The sequence below is a fragment of the Bombina bombina genome, chromosome 3 (genome assembly GCF_027579735.1).
Source record: "Bombina bombina isolate aBomBom1 chromosome 3, aBomBom1.pri, whole genome shotgun sequence".
NCBI classification, from domain to species: domain Eukaryota; kingdom Metazoa; phylum Chordata; class Amphibia; order Anura; family Bombinatoridae; genus Bombina; species Bombina bombina.
The window spans coordinates 166893640-166902880 of record NC_069501.1 but is presented as its reverse complement, the minus strand read 5'-3'; the positions used below and the strand labels follow the sequence as shown (position 1 = coordinate 166902880).

The 9241-nt window shown below is 38.3% G+C and overlaps 1 long non-coding RNA gene across 1 annotated transcript; it reads right to left on the bottom strand.

Moving 5' to 3' along the window:
- Nucleotides 1-3105: 3105 nt before the first annotated feature.
- LOC128651532 (uncharacterized) lies at nucleotides 3106-3433 on the bottom strand. The gene is made up of 2 exons (XR_008401113.1): nucleotides 3295-3433; nucleotides 3106-3217 (listed from the first exon to the last, which is right to left on the bottom strand). It is a non-coding gene; the product is annotated as an uncharacterized LOC128651532 (long non-coding RNA).
- Between the last annotated feature and the right edge of the window lie 5808 nt (nucleotides 3434-9241).

Sequence of the window (9241 nt, the reverse complement as noted above, 5' to 3'; positions counted from 1 at the left end):
CCGGAAATCTCCTGTGAAATTGTGCCACCAACCTAGGTGCGTAAATATTAGAAGCAGGCTCCCAATTATCTTCTTCTTCCGAATAATTCTTCCACCTCACAAGGTATTGTAACATTCCTCTAGAATAACGTGAATCAAGGAGTTCCTTAACCTCATACACATCCGAGTCTTGCATGCTGAGTGAGGATGGGAGTATAGGAGCTTTAGATCTCGTTGGAGTATAAGGCTTAAGGAGGGAAACATGAAAAGTAGCGTGTATTTTCATACAAGGTGGTAATTTAAGTGTAACCGCATTCTGATTAACAACTTTCACAATTGTGAATGGTCCACAATACTTGAGAGTCAATTTCCTACTGGGTACTTGTATCCTTAAGTTTTTGGTTGATAACCAAACTTGGTCTCCAATTTGATAGCGAGGTGGTTCCCAGCGTCTTAAATCATAGTAGTACTTCTGTGAATTTTGTGCCTTTATAATATTGTCTTTAATAAAATTGAAATTATCCTGTAGTGAATTATTAAATTCATCCACCAGGGGAGAATCTGAAGGAGTAGAGGAAACTTGAGTGAAAGAAGGATGAAATCCATAATTCGCGAAAAACGGAGTAAGTTTAGTTGAATAATTAGTTAGATTATTGTACGCAAATTCTGCAAATGGTAGAAATGTTATCCAGTTATGTTGTTGATAGGAACAGAAACAACGTAGGTATTCATCCAACCATTGATTTATTCTTTCTACTTGTCCGTTAGCTTGAGGGTGGAATGATGTTGTATATTGGTGTTTGATACCAAGGGAAAGACAAAGGCTTTTCCAGAATCTGGAAGTGAATTGGGAACCCCTATCTGAGATCACAATGGATGGTACTCCATGTAACCTGACTATTTGTTCGATAAAGAGAGTGGCAGTTTCAGCTGAACTTGGCAGCTTATGGAATGGTATAAAATGTGCCATTTTTGAGAAGCTATCAACGACTACCATTATAGTGGTGTGAGTTTTAGAGGGAGGTAAATCAACGATGAAATCGATTCCGATTTGTTTCCATGGTCTGTCTGAAACTGGAATGGGCATTAATAAGCCATATGATGTTTTCTTTTCAGTTTTACAAGTTTGACAGGTAATACAGCCCTTGATGTATTCAGAGATAGATCTTTTCATGTTCGGCCACCAGTATAATCTAGTTAACAGCTGTAATGTACGAGTTTCTCCTGGGTGTCCAGATAATGGAGTATCATGGTGTTCTTTGATTATTTCTAGTCTGAGGGGTTCAGGTAAGTAGATTCTATCTTTATAGTAATATATTCCATCCTTGATGATCAAGTCAAATTTGGAGTCAGGGGGTGGAGTATTTGAAAACTTCTTAACATCCGAGATGAAATCTGAGGTCAACCCAATTAATCTTTCCGTTGGTATGATATTTGAGGGTTTTGAAAATGTTGGAGGTATTGATAGTTGACGGGAAAGTGCATCCGCTTTTCCATTTTTTCAAGCAGGTCGATATATGATTTGGAAATCGAATCTAGCAAAATAAAGACTCCATCTAACCTGTCTGGCTGACAAGGTTTTATTATTTTTGAGATATTGTAGGTTTTTATGGTCAGTGTAGATTATGAAAGTTTTCTTTGCACCTTCAAGAAGGTGTCTCCAGAATTCCAAAGATCGACGAATGGCTAGCAATTCTTTATCCCCAATTGCATAGTTTCTTTCTGCAGATGTCATGGTCTAAGAAAAGAAAGAGATTGGGTGCATAGGTTTGTTAGGAGCTTTTTGTTGGGATAATACAGCACCTATAGCATAATCTGAAGAGTCCACCTCCAGTATGTATTGTAGTTCAACATTTGGCAACATTAGTATAGGAGCTTCTGTAAATAATCTTTTTAAATTTTCAAAAACATGAGTATGCTTCTCTTCCCATAGGAATGGATGTGTAGTTCCAGTGAGTTGAGTGAGTGGTTTTACAACCGTCGAAAAATTCTTTATAAATTTTCGATAATAGTTAGCAAAACCAAGAAATTTTTGCAAAGATTTCCGATCAGTAGGCTGTGGCCAATGTTTAACTGCTTCAACCTTTTCTGACTGCATCTGAATGCCAGCTGAGGAAATTGTGTATCCTAGAAATGAAATGGAAGTGTTGTGGAAAGAACACTTCTCTAATTTTGCATATAACTTATGTATTTTTAAACGAGCTAACACCCAACGTACATTTTTTATGTGGTCTGATATGTTATTAGAATAAATTAGAATATCATCAAGATATACAACCAAACAGACATCTAGTAAATCACGGAATATGTTGTTTATGAAGTGTTGGAAGGTTGCGGGGGCATTACAAAGGCCGAATGGCATCACTAGGTATTCATAGAGGCCATACCTCGTTCTGAATGCAGTGAGCCATTCGTCACCTTCCCTTATACGGATTAGGTTGTGAGCCCCCCTTAAATCAAGCTTTGTGAAAATGGATGCATTGGTTAGGCGTTCGATCAGTTCCGGTATCAATGGAAGTGGGTACCGGTTTTTTACTGTACGTTTGTTGAGCTCCCTATAATCTATTATAGGTCTGAGAGTAGAGTCTTTGTTGGTCACGAAGAACATACCAGCTGCGGCAGGAGAGGAAGAGGGGCATATGAAACCTTTCCTTAGGTTGTCCTGTAGGTATTGCTTTAAATGATCCAATTCCGGTTGACTTAATGGGTATAAGTGACCAACTGGTAATGTTGCTCCAGGGATTAGTTCTATCGGGCAGTCATAAACCCGGTGCAGGGGTAATGATTCGGCCTCAGACTTACTGAAGACTTCAACAAAATCTTGATAGGGTTCAGGTATTTTTACTTCTTCAGTAGTTGCTTGAAGTATTACAGGCTGTGGGTAACAAGTGCTTTCACAATAGGGTGAATTAAAGTTTACTGAGAAACTAGACCAATTGATGCTAGGGTTGTGTAACTGTAACCAATACAGACCCAAAACAACCTGAAAATGTGGTGATGGTATGATGTCAAATGTAAGATATTCTGTATGTGCCCCATCAATAGTAACTAATATTGGAATTGTGTTATGTGTGATTGGACCATTTTTTAGATCAGAACCATCAATAACCTTGAGAGAGACTGGAGTTTTTTTTAATACGGTAGGTATTTTATTTTTTTGAACAGTGCTGATATCTATGAAATTGCCAAAAGCTCCGGAGTCCACTATGGCATTGGTTGTGAGTCTTCTAAGGTCCCACTGCAGAGTAAGAGATAAATTGCAATAAGAAAGTGTTTTTTCTACATGACTAGTATTATTTATAGTTAAAAACTTACTCTTTTTGTTCTTGCGTAAGATGGGGCAATCTGTGACCATATGGTTGGAATTGCCACAATACATACAGAGATGGTTGGTTTTACGTCTCATTCTTTCATCTGCGGTAAGGGGTCCTCTAATAACTCCAATCTCCATGGGTGTTGCTTGTTCTATAGTTATAGGTCTCTGGTGTGAGTAAGTAGATGAAGATGGCTTAGATGTAGTTTCAGAATAGCTGCGTTCTGCCTTGCGTTCCCTGAGTCTTCGGTCAATTTGTGTTGCCACTTTCATAAGTGCTTCTAAGGTACTTGGCATTTCTATTTGAGCAAGTTCATCTTTAACTGAGTCAGACAATCCCAGTCTGAACTGATTTCTTAGGGAAACAGAACTCCAAGCAGAATCTGATGCATATAATTTAAATTCGGTGATGTAGTCTTCTACTGTTTTTTTTCCTTGCTTGAGACTCCTCATTTTTTGTTCAGCGGTGAGTTGTATATCTGCATCCCTGTACAGCTCATCCATAGCAGAAAAAAATCCTGAGAAAGAATTCAGCAAAGGATCATTTGTTTCACATAAGTGGTCAGCCCACACCCTGGGTTCTGACCTAAGAAATGAAATTGTTGAAAGAACCCTGACCCTGTCTGTAGGGTACGTTTTGGGTTTTAGGTTAAATAACAAATGGCATGCATTTTTGAATTGCCTGTATAACCTCCTATCACCAGTGAAAGGTTCTGGTAGGCTTACTTGTGGCTCAGTACTTGGTGTGTTTTGATCTTTGAGATCTTTAATTAGTTCTCTAAGTACCTGAGTTTCAAGTTGCAAATCTAAAATGGCTTGTCCCATTTTATCCACCTTTTGATTTAAATTATATACGAATTGAGGTATTTCAGCAGGATCCATACTAGCTGAATATAAATCACTAAATTCTTATTCTTTTTTTTTTTTTTTTATTTATTATTTTTTTTTCCTTCTTATTTGGCTTAGTATTATGTAAGATTTAGAAATATTTGAATGTAACACTAATTGAGAATTTAGTTTGCAAAGGTTAATTTTGTATGGAGAATGTACAAACAAGATATAACTTTGGTATCCATTCAATCTATTATTTATAGATGATGGAACTTTAAAGATAAATTAACTGAGTAGTAAGAAAAATTAAAATAAGGTGGAATTACTTTGTCTTTTCCTTAGAATATACTTGAGAGTTGCTTTAACAGTTAAGCTGCAGTGAGTGAGTTAATCAGGCAAGAGAAGTAAGACAGTCTTATATGTTTTATGCAAAGCTGCAGTGAGTGAGTTAATCAGGCATGAGAAGTAAGACAGTCTTATATGTTTTATGCAGTCCACAATTCAGTAGCAGTTTAGACAACCTTATATGTTTTATGCAATCCACAATTAAGTAGCAGTTTCTTAAATGCTAAGTCTGTTCAATAAAACATTGTGTACTCACAGAATCTTTTGTGAAGCTCACAGCAGTGACTAGAGTCTCTGAATGTTGGTATCTGATCTGGAGGGGAGGAGACTTCCTGCTCTGTGTGCACAGATGAGTCTTTGCAGAGCTTGTGATGTCACAGGACAGAGTGGAGAGCTTAAACTGATATTATGCAATTCACAAGAAATATAAGGTAAAATGAAATATGTACATCTGCAGAGTACCTTTGTTAAGTAGACAATGGTGAGTCTGGAGGAAGGCAGTTGGAGGGTGTAGATAAGGTAGATGAATATTTAGTTGCAGTCACTGGCTGTGCAGGAATGTGCAAACAGAAAGTTCCTAAATAAAAGGAATTGATTCCAGTGACTGTAGTTCCTATTTGCAAACACAAAAGACCAGGGGGTCGATCCCATATAAATCGTCACCCGCAAAAGCCGGCGACGCCAATATTTACGCTGATTTGGTATCCTATATACGGCGTAACCTAGAAGTTACTCGCGTATATTTCTGCCGTCGCCCGTAGTTTTTTGGGCCATAGGCAGGTATACCAAACCAGCGCAGTTTGGTATCCAATATGCAGCGTAAGGACTTACGTGGCGAAAATGGAGAAAACTTACTCCATTTTCACCTCGCCACAAAAAGCAGCCGTAAGAAGCCTTACGCTGACTATTGGAGCCCCGTAACTCCCTAAACTAACTAGAAAATAAACCTAACACCTAACGCATGCGCAATGTCTATCTCCCTGTCAACCGCGATCTGCTAAATAAAACCTAACACCTAACGCATGCGCAATGTCTATCTACCTGTCAACCGCGATCCCCCCCCCCGAAATCCCTAATAAAGTTATTAACCCCTAATCTAATCCCCCTATACCGTCGCCAGCTATATTAATATTATTAACCCCTAATGTAAGCCCCTTACACCGCCGCCATCTCTATTAAAATGATTAACCCCTAATTTAATCTACCTACCCCGCCGCCAGCTATATTATCTATATTAACCCTAAGTATATTATAGTTAATATAGGTATTACATTATATATATTAACTATATTAACCCTAATTATATTAGGGTTAATATAGTTAATATAGTTACTATAGTATTTATATTAACTATATTAACTCTATCTAACCCTAACTAAATTTATATTAAATTAATCTAATTCATTTATAAACTAAAATATTCCTATTTAAATCTAAATACTTACCTATAAAATAAACCCTAAGATAGCTACAATATAATTAATAATTACATTGTAGCTATGTTAGGGTTAATATTTATTTTACAGGTAAATTGTTAATTATTTTAACTAGGTATAATAGATATTAAATAGTTATTAACTATTTAATATCTACCTAGTTAAAATAATTACCCAATTACCTGTAAAATAAATCCTAACCTAAGTTATAAATACACCTACACTATCAATAAATTTAATAAACTACAAACATCTATCTAAAAATACAATTAAATTAACTAAACTAAATTACAAAAAAAAACAAACACTAAATTACAAAAAATAAAAAAAAGATTACAAGATTTTTAAGCTAATTACACCTATTCTAAGCCCCCTAATAAAATAATAAACCCCCAAAATAAAAAAAATTCCCTGCCCTACTCTAAATTAAACAAATTTCAAAGCTCTTTACCTTACCAGCCCTTAAAAGGGCCTTTTGTGGGGCATGCCCCAAAGAATTCAGCTCTTTTGCATACAACAAATACAATCCCCCCCCCCATTACAACCCACCACCCACATACCCCTATTCTAAAACCACCCAAACCCCCCTTAAAAAAGCCTAACACTACCCCCCTGAAGATCTCCCTACCTTGTCTTCACCACACCGGGCCGAACTCCTGATCCGATCCGGGCGATGTCTTCCTCCAAGCGGCAAAGAAGAATTCTTCCTCCGGCGACGTCTTCCTCCAAGCGGCAGCAAAGTCTTCATTCTTCCGGCGGCATCTTCAATCTTCTTTCTTCGCTCCGCCGCCACGGAGCATCCATCCCAGCCGACTGCTGTACTACGAATGAGGTACCTTTAAATGACGTCATCCAAGATGGCGTCCGCCGAATTCCGATTGGCTGATAGGATTCTATCAGCCAATCGGAATTAAGTTAGAAAAATCTGATTGGCTGATTCAATCAGCCAATCAGATTCAAGTTCAATCCGATTGGCTGATCCAATCAGCCAATCAGATTGAGCTCGCATTCTATTGGCTGTTCCGATCAGCCAATAGAATGCGAGCTCAATCTGATTGGCTGTTCGGATCAGCCAATCGGATTGAACTTGAATCTGATTGGCTGATTCAATCAGCCAATCAGATTTTTCTAACTTAATTCCGATTGGCTGATAGAATCCTATCAGCCAATCGGAATTCGGCGGACGCCATCTTGGATGACGTCATTTAAAGGTACCTCATTCGTAGTACAGCAGTCGGCCGGGATGGATGCTCCGCGGCAGCGGAGCGAAGAAAGAAGATTGAAGATGCCGCCGGAAGAATGAAGACTTTGCTGCCGCTTGGAGGAAGACGTCGCCGGAGGAAGAATTCTTCTTTGCCGCTTGGAGGAAGACATCGCCGGAGGAAGAATTCTTCTTTGCCGCTTGGAGGAAGACATCGCCCGGATCGGATCAGGAGTTCGGCCCGGTGTGGTGAAGACAAGGTAGGGAGATCTTCAGGGGGGTAGTGTTAGGCTTTTTTAAGGGGGGTTTGGGTGGTTTTAGAATAGGGGTATGTGGGTGGTGGGTTGTAATGGGGGGGGGATTGTATTTGTTGTATGCAAAAGAGCTGAATTCTTTGGGGCATGCCCCACAAAAGGCCCTTTTAAGGGCTGGTAAGGTAAAGAGCTTTGAAATTTGTTTAATTTAGAATAGGGCAGGGAATTTTTTTATTTTGGGGGTTTATTATTTTATTAGGGGGCTTAGAATAGGTGTAATTAGCTTAAAAATCTTGTAATCTTTTTTTTATTTTTTGTAATTTAGTGTTTGTTTTTTTTGTAATTTAGTTTAGTTAATTTAATTGTATTTTTAGATAGATGTTTGTAGTTTATTAAATTTATTGATAGTGTAGGTGTATTTATAACTTAGGTTAGGATTTATTTTACAGGTAATTGGGTAATTATTTTAACTAGGTAGATATTAAATAGTTAATAACTATTTAATATCTATTATACCTAGTTAAAATAATTAACAATTTACCTGTAAAATAAATATTAACCCTGACATAGCTACAATGTAATTATTAATTATATTGTAGCTATCTTAGGGTTTATTTTATAGGTAAGTATTTAGATTTAAATAGGAATATTTTAGTTTATAAATGAATTAGATTAATTTAATATAAATTTAGTTAGGGGTGTTAGGGTTAGATAGAGTTAATATAGTTAATATAAATACTATAGTAACTATATTAACCCTAATATAATTAGGGTTAATATAGTTAATATATATAATGTAATAACTATATTAACTATAATATACTTAGGGTTAATATAGATAATATAGCTGGCGGCGGGGTAGGTAGATTAAATTAGGGGTTAATCATTTTAATAGAGATGGTGGCGGTGTAAGGGGCTTACATTAGGGGTTAATAATTTTAATATAGATGGCGGCGGTGTTAGGGGCTCACTTTAGGGGGTTATAGATATAATATAGCTGGCGGCGGGGTACGGGAGCGGCGGTTTAGGGGTTAATAACTTTATTAGGTTGCGGCGGGGTACGGGAGCGGCGGTTTAGGGGTTAATAACTTTATTAGGTTGCGGCGGGGTACGGGAGCGGCGGTTTAGGGGTTAATAGCTTTTTTATTGTTAGGATAGTGAGGGGGGATAGCGGATAGAGGGTTAGACAGTGCAGGCTATGTTAGGGAGGCGTGTTAGACAGTGCGGGCTATGTTAGGGAGGCGTGTTAGACAGTGCGGGTGTTTTAGACTTTAGTCAGGTTTTATAGGCGCCGGCAGATTCTAACGTGGCGCAAGTCACTGGCGACGCCAGAAATTTGTACTTGCGCAGATTTCTGGACATCGCTGGTTTGTGAGACTTACGGCACGTTAGCATCTGACGGCGACCTATATGGGATAGCTCGAGTTGCGAGCTGAAACTGCGGGCGACGCCGGTTCCCTCGCTTGCGCCGCAAACTGCGATCTATATCGGATCGCGCCCCAAGAGGTTAAACAAATGCAGAGAGAAGGCAGTAGTTCAGCTGTAGCAAGGCTCAGTGTTACTAGTGAAAATAACAAAATACTAAGCAACGTTTGTAACCTGAGCAGGTGTTTAAATGAGAGGAGGAAGAATCCTATTGGTTGAATTCCTTAAAGGTACAGCATAACCACAATTCCTGACATTTATGGAGAGGGTTTTACGCTGAAGGGCCTATTGCTGAGGTTGTTTAAGGGTCAGCCTGGCATTTTTCAGCAAGTTGCTCGTGGCTTCGTCCAGGGGGTCTTTTTTATTTATAGTCTCTAACTCAGCTACACGGTCCGATAGTTGGGTCAGCCTAAGTCTATGTTGCTTAATTATACGGGCTTTGTGTTTGAGGAATTCT